At 33.7% G+C, this 10,586-nt stretch overlaps 1 non-coding gene across 1 annotated transcript; it reads left to right on the forward strand.

The window, feature by feature from the left end:
- The first annotated feature begins 2,060 nt into the window (after window positions 1–2,060).
- LOC133799137 (small nucleolar RNA R71) lies at window positions 2,061–2,167 on the forward strand. Its single transcript, XR_009876337.1, has one exon. It is a non-coding gene; the product is annotated as a small nucleolar RNA R71 (small nucleolar RNA).
- The last annotated feature ends 8,419 nt before the right edge of the window (window positions 2,168–10,586 follow it).

Below are 10,586 nucleotides of genomic sequence, written 5' to 3' on the forward strand. Positions count from 1 at the left end.
TACTGTCATCTTCCATCAAGATCTTGTGCATAACTGTGGATGGACTTATCCCCTGAATATCTGCCAACGTCCATCCAATTGCCAACTTATGGGTTCTCAACACCCTTAATAATTTTTCCATCTCCTCATTAGAAAGAGAAGAAGACACAATAACTGGTAAAGTCTCCTTCTCCCCCAGGAAAGCATATCGAAGATGTGCTGGCAATGATTTCAATTCCAACTCTGGAGGTCTCTGAACTGATGGTAATGGTCTCTCAGGTCCTTGGCCCAAATCTTCATATTTTCGATTATAAATTGGCCCTTTAGAATTCAACCACTGTACACACTCTTGGACCTCACTGTCTGACTCAGCATCTATATCCCCAATTGTCAAGCTCTTCTGAAGTGAATCCTCTGTAAGATTAATTTCAGCCACCGCTTTCTCTACCAGGTCAACTCTGAAACAGTTGTCATTGACATTTGCAAACTTTAAGGCTTTAAACACGTTGAATACCACTTCTTCGCCCTGAACTCGCAGTGTCAACTCACCTTTCTGAACATCAATCAAAGCCTGCCCAGTAGCTAAAAATGGCCTGCCCAGAATGATTGGTACATCCATATCCTCCTCCATATCCAGAACTATGAAATCTGCCGGAAAAATGAATTTATCCACATTCACAAGAACATCTTCAATAATTCCCCGTGGATGTTTTACCGATCGATCTGCTAACTGTAGAGTGACGGTTGTTGGTCTTGCCTCCCCCAAACCAAGTCTTCTGAATACAGACAAAGGCATTAGATTTATACTCGCCCCCAAATCACACAAAGCATGCTTACATTCAAACTTCCCAATGGTACACGGTATAGTAAAGCTCCCCGGATCTCTCAACTTTTGGGGCAACTTCCTCTGCAATATCGCACTGCACTCCTCAGTGAGCGCCACCGTCTCATACTCCTCCATCTTTCTTTTCTTTGACTGAATCTCTTTCATAAATTTGACATAACTAGGCATCTGCTCTAATGCCTCAGCAAAGGGAATATTGATGTGCAGCTTTTTGAATACCTCTAAAAACTTAGAAAACTGTTTATCAAGTGTAGTTTTCCTAAGCCTCTGAGGGTATGGAACTTGAACTGGCTGACTATCAACAACGGGAGGACACTTGTTTGAACCCTGGTGGTCTTCAGTAACCCCATTCGCTTTATTATCTGATTTCTCACCCAACTCTTCATTCCGAACCACTGACTTTTGTACACTGGGCTGCTCCACTTGCTTACCATTCCTCAACGAAATTGCTTGACAGTTCTCTTTAGGATTTACCACGGTATTACTAGGCAAATTCCCTTGCGGTCTGTTATTAAGCAAGTTGGCTAACTGACCCACTTGTGTCTCAAGGTTTCGAATAGAGGATCTGGTCTCAGTCATGAATTGAGTCTGAGTATTAGTGAGGGTCAGCAAGGCTGCTTGCAGTTCATTAGGCTTTTCTGGTGGATCTTGCGGTCTAGGCTGGTGTGACGATGAGGCTTGATTCATAGGCTGTTGCGGCATGTGCTGCTGGTATGGCCCTTGAAACTGTGACTGTTGGCCCTGATTGTTTCTCCATGAGAAATTTGGGTGATTTCTCCACCCAGGATTATAAGTATTGGAGAACGGATTCTGATAAGGCCTCTGAAAATTACCAACTGCCTGTACCTGAGCCTGATTAACTGGCATATTACCACACATGTTGGCCGCTGTACACTGTTCATATAAATGAGGCCCTCCACATATTTCACACCCTGATTGCATCTGTATATCCTGGGCTTGAGCTGAGATCTTGTTTTGTTGCAACTGCTTTGTCAATGAAGCAACCTGAGCAGTTAAAGCAGTTATAGCATCTAATTCATGTACCCCGGCTACTTTTCTCTGTGAAGTGTCTCGTTCGGCAGGCCACTGATAGTTGTTCATAGCCATCTCCTCTAACAATTCATATGCCTCATCAGCCCCTTTACTCATGAAAGCACCACCTGCTGCTGCATCTATTATAGTGCGAGTAGTACCGCAAAGCCCATTGTAAAAATTGTGGACTAACATCCACTTCTCTATACCGTGATGAAGGCATTTTCTGAGCAGGTCTTTGAATCTTTCCCATGCATCGTACAATGACTCTCCCTCATTCTGATAGAAGTTATTGATTTCTCCCCTCAACTTCGCAGCTTTTGCAGGAGGAAAGAACTTTGAGAGAAACTTCTGAGCTAGTTCCTCCCATGTATTGATTGAGTTGGCCTGTAGAGAAATAAGCCAACTTTTTGCCCTGTCCCTTAGTGAAAAAGGGAACAATCTCAGCCTTATTGCATCATCGCTCACCCCATTAAACTTAAACGTTGCACATAGCTCAAGGAAATTCACTATGTGCAAGTTAGGATCCTCATTGGGGAGACCACCAAACTGAACAGAAGTCTGGACCATTTGTATCATCGCCGACTTAATCTCAAAGTTATTGGCAGTAATAGTCGGCGGCCTAATGCACGAGTGCACTCCTGTGACAGCAGGGAGCACATAATCTCTTAATGCTCGCACATTTTGGTCCTGAGCGATATGATTCTGACCATCATTGTTGTTAACCCCGTCTCTTTGGTTGGCAGCCATTGATACTTCCAACCTCTTTTTCCTTCTGTTTTGTCTGCAGGATCTTTCGATTTCAGGATTAACAGGCACAAGATTTGCAGATCCTTCACGTCGCATACAAAAGATTCACCTATTAAAACAGAATGCGACAACTTGGATTAGTTCAAATAATAAAAACAGCCAAATTAGAATAAAAATTAACTATTTTGATATTAATAGAATATCAATTCCCCGGCAACGGCGCCAAAAACTTGTTGCGAATTTTTACCACTGCGCAAGTATACGCAATCAAATAAACAAGTAATAGTAGTGGAAATAGATTATCGTTCCGTCAGGGAATTGATCTAATAATTACCAATAGCAAACTTTTATTTCTATTTGACTAATGAAATTTTAATGACAATTAACAATGATCAATAAACTAAGAAAGCACAATTTAATTAACGAAATTTAATATGAGCGAAAGATTAGAGTATTCTAATTTCATCAACCTTCAATTCTATTCAATCAATAATACAACTAATATATTTCTGTGATCTATGGTTATAGCAAGTTTACTAATGACAATTCTATTCTCTCTCAAGATATAAAATATTCAGTTTACCTGCGAATTTTCTACATGTCTGTGATAAATTCTACACATAAACCGCATTAAGAACAAAAACCTAATTGCTACACAAACCAATTTGATACTTTCGTTCTAAATTGAAATCTATGTCTATTGTCTAAAGCTATTCCAATTCTCACTTTTCAGATATTGAATTAAAACCAATAATCATGCAACAGATGGCCAATCAATTACAAGCATTAAACATAATAACAATAGATAACCATAAATTCAAAGATTCATAGAAATTGCATTAAAGACGAATAGAATATCCAGTGACTACATTAAAATACTCTAAATAAGAATTTAGTTCATAATATTAAACTTCATCATCCAATCTAAAATTCAAAAGCATAAAAATAAACACAAACGAAATAAACGCGAATTCTTCTCTGTTTCTTTTCCTTTGCCATCAGAATGCTTCCCTTCTCTCTCCCTCTCTATCTTCTTTTTATTCTTCTTACCAAAATCCCAAAAACCTACGAATTTCCATAACACTTTCCAAAAATACCCTCGTGCCGATATATCGCATAGATGAGGCGATATATCGCCTGGTGAATTTTCTCGATAAAAACGCGAGTTTCTGATGTCGTTTCTGCAAAGCCAAAATTTGGAATTCCTTCTTATGCCGATATATCGCCCAAGACAGGCGATATATCGCCTATACCATATTTCCAAAGATTAGCCAATTTTCGGCTACTAAAACAAACAGTTAACCAAATTCTCGAACAAATCAGAATTATAACGACAAACTGCACAAGTTCACCAAACAGGTTAAATAGAAACTTTCTCTTGAGAAAAACAACCAAATCAATCTGAAAATGTTATAAATAAACGTACATTTTGTACGCTTATCACCGCAGCTTTCAGAACGCAATCAGTAAGCAAAATGTTAATTTCTTAATTAGCGAGTATCTGGACTCCACGCCCAATAACCTTTTGCTCACGTAATAAACCGGGAGCTGGACTTTTCCCTCCTCCTGCACAAGTACGGCGCTGATGGCGTGTTTGTACATGGCCAAGTAAAGGTATAACGGCTCCCCGTCTACTGGCTTTGCCACGATTGGTGCCCAGGCCAAATGTTCCTTCAGCTTCTAGAAGGCCTCTTCACATTCGGCCGACCATTTGAACCTTTGGCTTCTACGAAGGATGTTGAAGAATGGGATGCACTTGTCTGTGAACTTTGAGACAAAGCGGCTCAGGGTCGTTATTCTTCCTATTAGGCTCTACATGTCTTTGTGCTTCCGTGTTGAGGGCATTTTGATCAGCGTTCTGATCTTGTCCGGGCTGGCTTCTATCCCTCGTGAGCTCACTATGAATCCCAGGAACTTCCTGGATGCCACGCCAAAAGTGCACTTCTTGGGGTTCAGCTTCATCCCATACTTCTGAATGATGGCAAACGCCTCTACCAAATCATCAGTGTGTCCCTCGGAGGTCTTAGACTTGACAAGCATATCTTCTATCTAGACCTCCATGTTCCTTCCCAGTTGGGCCCAGGACACTCTGTTGACCAGCCTTTGATAAGTGGCTCCGGTGTTCTTGAGCCCGAAGGGCATAACAATGTAGCAGTACACACCCTTGTCTGTCTGGAAGCTAGTGTGTTCTTGGTCCGCTATGTGCATTGAGATTTGGTTATAGCCGGAGTCCATGAAACTTAACATCTCATACTTGGACATTACATCTACCATCTAATCGATCTGGGGCAAAGGGAAACAATCTTTGGGACAGGCCTTGTTTAGGTGTATTAAATATGCATGTAAATCCATTTCTAATTAATTGGGTGATTTTCATATTTTGGTCATTTCAGGTATATTTGGCATATATGTGGCATGTTTGTGGTGCTTCATTATTATTTGGTTATGCTAGGGTTACTCAGCACGAGACGATCCTAGGAAGTAAGCTAGTGGGAAAGTCACAACGGGATTTATACTTGACTCGGAGTGAGTCAAGGGGTATTTAGCAACCTGAATCAAAATCTTCCAAGCCTCATTTTACATCCCAAATGAACCTAAAAACCATCTTTACATATCCTAGGCATCACCACCCAAGTAACCCTAGCCAAAAACTTCCATCAATTCCCTTTAACCAATCTAGAAAACCAAGCTGAAAACCAAACCAAAAATAGAGCAAAGCTAGAGTTTTAATGGCTAGAAACTTACCTCAAGCTCAGATTAGGATCATCTTCAATGGTGGAACACAATCCTAAGCCCTCAAGATCCACTTCCCTAGCTTGAATCCTCAAGAAAAGCTCCAAAAATCCAAAAGAAAAAGGGGAAGAAAAGAGGTACAGGAGAGATGTTTTTGGTACTCTGTTTTTCTAACCTTCTACAGCCTTCAATGGCTTAAATATAACATATGGTGAAAAGACCTTTTTGCCCCTAGGTCATTTAAAGTTTTCAAAAGACTCCCAAGGGTAAAACTGTCCTTTTCCACCTATTTCGCTAATCATAATTAACACCTTCCAATTCCTGTTATTCTCAAAGTTATCAAATACCAATAATTCATATCCTGTTACCATTTTATTCCTGGCAACGCTCTAATCACAAAATTACCCCGAGACTCACCCCGAGCCCCGAACTTAATCCTGTTATGACTAAACCGCTAATTTGCACTCAAATATCGTCTTATGCCGAATAGCTCGAACAAATCAACATTATAATGTGGTATCAACAATAGATCAACGGCATGCATACAAATATACAATTACACCCTCAACGGGCCAAATTACCAAAATGCCCCTATGATGGAATGTGGACCCACATGCATGCATATAATCATTTAATGGCATAATAAATCAATTATGGCCCTCCTGGCCTACTAATCCAACCATTAAACCGCATTAGGGATTTTTGGGCATTACAGCTTCGGTGGCGACATGTACATATGCGACTGCTCGACCACCACGGCCAGGGATATCTCAGAGGAACGAGGGTTGTAGCCATGTTTTTGCTGCTTAGGTCGGCTGGATGTAACTTTTGATGTATATACAATTTTTTTTTTTTTAAATTGGGTTGTAATACTTTGGGATCCCATAAATGTATGAATCTTTTCAAATAAAAGTCAACGGTTCTTTGACCAAAAATTTTAATCTTTTCTAACTCTTTTGTTGTTTTTCTTGAGTCAGTTTTTCATTCATGTGAGGGATTATTATAATATTTTGTTGGATTGAAAAACATATAGGAGTTAGCCCCACATTGGTTATGAGAGGAATTTTTCCTCATTCTTGGCCTATATAAGGAAGTCTAGGCTTAGTAGTTTAACATATAAAATTCCTTAAGTTTAAGGTACGTATATAAATATATTAATTATATTTATATTATGGTTTTACTTAAAAGTTTTATATTCTTAGTGTAGTAGAGTATGGGCATATTTGGTTTAGTGAAGTAATTGAGTCAGTTGTCGTTCTCCGTTGTATCCTAGGAAACAGACGTCGAAATCTCTTGGAGGCAGCGAATCTGTTTTAAGAAAACTGTGTGCTACACTTTTTTATTTTGTTGTTATTATTGTTCATTATAATTATTGTCTAGATTAATTCTAATTGCTATTTATATTATAGTTATTTATATTATTTTATTTATAATTATAATATTTATGTATTTTTAATTTAATAGATATAAATATTGTATTTATCATATTGCATTTATTCAAGTATTATATCTAACTACGTTATATTTTTCTCATACTAACTTCATCATTTTTCAATTTCTTCTTCTATAAATAAAATTGTAAGTGATTAATTCAAAATTTAAATCATTGAAAATTCATTCCCACACGTACAAGGTTTTTTATCATGAACAAATTTAAAATTATTATCAAACAATAATACAAAATTAAAACAAAACACACTCAAAAGTAGATTTATAATAAATTGTGTACGTACTTCATTAATCAAATGAACCCTAATCACTTTTATTAAATTTTGCAATTCTACCTCTCACAAAATTCTTTTTTTTTTTTAAAGCACGTGGCAGTAGTTGCGAGGCGGCCATGCTAAATTTAAATAGCCCAAACCGAAGTGACAATTAACTACTGATCATATATTTCACCTTAGTTTTATTATTGGATAACAAACATTTCAAACTTTGCATGAAGTTGATTTCATACACCAAATATCGATTGTATTTCATAACTAAACAGCATTAACTTGCGCTCCCAAAAAAAAAAAGTAAAATGTACATATATATATATATTTTTAATCCATATCATTTGAAGATACATTCAATCCAATTTCCCCATCCAAAGACTTAATTGCTTCTTGTAATTGGCTTATATGAGTTGTGAGGTGAGGGACAGCGAAAGATGCCAACTTTTAAAATGCATGTAGTTGATTGTTGCAACGGAATGGCTGGTCAATAATTCAAATTAACCTATTCCACTGCTACTAATTTCCAAATATTGTGTGTGTATTTACATATTTCTTTCATCACTTTCTGTTTATGATGACAACACTAAGATATGTATATATATATATATATCTTTTTTTTTTTTTTGTCTAAACTTTTTCAAATTTAAACAAGTGTTTAAATAGATATTAAAATTGAGTAAACAAAAGTTAAGAGATAATGTATGTACTTAACAATTATTATTATTATTATTATTATTATTTATTGACCTTTGACAAAATTAACATTTTTTTATAGTTATTTTGTATATTAATGTCATTTTGATAATTTTTTATAAAATGCTCTTCCAAACATTTTACAACACCCTGTTGAAAATTTCTAATCTAGGTTTTTTACATCCTATATCTAAAATACTATTTTGCCAAAATTTATATATATTTATATGTATAAAGAAACTATTTTGCAAAATAATCTCTATTTCATCATATTCACTTTTATGATTAAAACAAAAAAGAAATATCATAGTAGTTTAAAAATACGTCCTAATAATAGCTACGTTGACACCTATGATCCAAGGCATTGTATGTTCTCACCGGAATGCAATAATTGTGGTTTTTTGTTAATTTATTGGAACACATATCAAGATTATCATAAACAAAATACATATTCATTGTTAACAGAATCAACAATCAATTTACAAATTATTCATAATCTATCCAATAATTTATTAAAAATAACAAAAATCAAGATCTAACTCAAAACTCAACAAACATCAGCATAAATATATATATATATATATAACTTATAGCTCAAAATTCATTAAATGTAAGCTGAACATTTTCATAATTTAGTTGAACATATATAATGATAGAAAATAGTTTGAAATTCTTAATTTAAATAACTATTAATTTTATATTTTATTTATTAAAATACATTTACAAATATTTAACTCAATTTTTATGTTAAATTTCGCATGAATTTTATACCTTACTTTATCCATGGTCTAATAGACATGCACACACAAAAACCAAACCTTTTTTTTAGAAACACCGAAAAAATAAAATAATAATAAATTTAAAAAAAACATTTGCTCTTTCTTGGGTATTATAGAAACCGATAAATGCTGCTACTTGGAGTGAATTAAGATCCTTATTATGTCTCGTAATGTGTGAAATCAATAGAATAGACACATTAAATTTTCTATCAAATCTCATAACGTGTCTAATTAATATAATACTGATATTTCACTTAATTTTTTTTCATTAAAAAACAGTTAACTCTTTTAATAAAATAAGGAGTCAAAAATATATTAATTAAACATATTATGAGACAGGATAACTTAATAAAAAATCTTGATTCAATAAATACCTCATTTAATTTTTCTTTCACTAAAAAAATTGTTACCTCACTTTGTAATCCGATTATATTGATTGGATAATAATCAAACACGGATCATGATTCGGAATTCAGAATGAATATACCATAGTGAAAAACTACCACGTGGGCAGCCTAAAATGCATGCAAAACCCTCCTCTGCACCTGTATCTGTATCATCCACAGAAAGCCACATCAGTGACCTCATACAAACCAATCAGTAAAAATGAAAACTGCACCGCTTTGCTGATTATTAATGATTTTCACCCAAAACAGTACTAATTCCCAGATCCAGTCATTGACTCTACTACTTACTGTTCCTCTTCCAAGCGAATAACCTCCATAATCCATCTATACATTATTTTTACTAGAAACAATAATGCGTCTACGAAATTAAATAATACCCTATTTAAAGTTGATGTATATTGATTCAACATATATATAAATATAGTTGACTACAATCATCACTTATTTAACTAAAGTCGCAACACTGGACCCCACTGTCTCCAGGTTTTCAAATAACAAACGCTTCCCAATCTCTTGTTATTTCATATCCATATGCGATAAGAACAAATGAGTATATATACAAGAATACCTATTCACAACGCCATTTTATTTTAAAGCAGTGTTCCGAACATTTAAAATATGTACTCAAATATTAACAGTGATATGTTATTGCTTTTTAAAATAGTGAGTCTCAATTTTAATAAATGTAATTAGTTAGATCAAATTAACACATTATTGTATGTAATATTTTAGTATATATTTTAAATGCACATGTCATTACTCTTTATTTTATATTATATATGTATTTATAGTAATTGATATAGAATAATGTATATCCACATAATATTTACATTAAATTATTATACACATTTACGTGAAATTTTATTTTAACCTATTTGAATTTAATTATTTTAAATACACGTAGTTATATAGTTTTAAAAAATTTATCCAATGTGTAATATTGTAATGTAAACCATTTACGTATATATTTCTTGGTTTACGATTGTAATATAATCAAAAGTGAATGTTTATAAATTAAGTTCAACTACTATACATAAACTAGAAAATATAACCGCGCTTCGCGTAGTCTTTTGTAATAATTAAAAAATAATTTTTTTTTTGAAATTGTATAGTTGAGATTTTTTTTTTATCTTACTCATATAATATGTTTCTTACATTGACACGTGATGATGTATATGAATTTAAAAATTAAAAAAAATAATGGATTTTGTAAATGAATTAAAAAATTAGATTAATGGAGAAAATAGAATTAGTGCTTTGAAGAGATTATAGAATGCCACATAATTTTCTTGAAGCTCTCCTTTATATATATATATAGATATATAGATTAAATTTTTTAGTAATATAATAAGAAAAATAGATACATATAGAGAACCAAAAAACTATTACATAATTTTTAATTAACTTTTTTAGTATTTTTCAATGATTAAGTAGTTAAGATATTTAAGCTAAATAAATTTTAAATCAAATTAATATGTGTATATATTGATATTTTTAATTGTTAACATATTTTAGAAAATAGAAAATGAATAAAAAAAATTAGATTAAAGGAGAAAATAGAAAAAATGCTTTGAAGAGATTTTAGAGTGCCACGTAATCTCCTTGAAGCTCTCCTTTATATATATAGATAGATTTAAAAAATATCTTATTT

This window comes from Humulus lupulus, chromosome 8, assembly GCF_963169125.1.
Source record: "Humulus lupulus chromosome 8, drHumLupu1.1, whole genome shotgun sequence".
Lineage (NCBI taxonomy): Eukaryota > Viridiplantae > Streptophyta > Magnoliopsida > Rosales > Cannabaceae > Humulus > Humulus lupulus.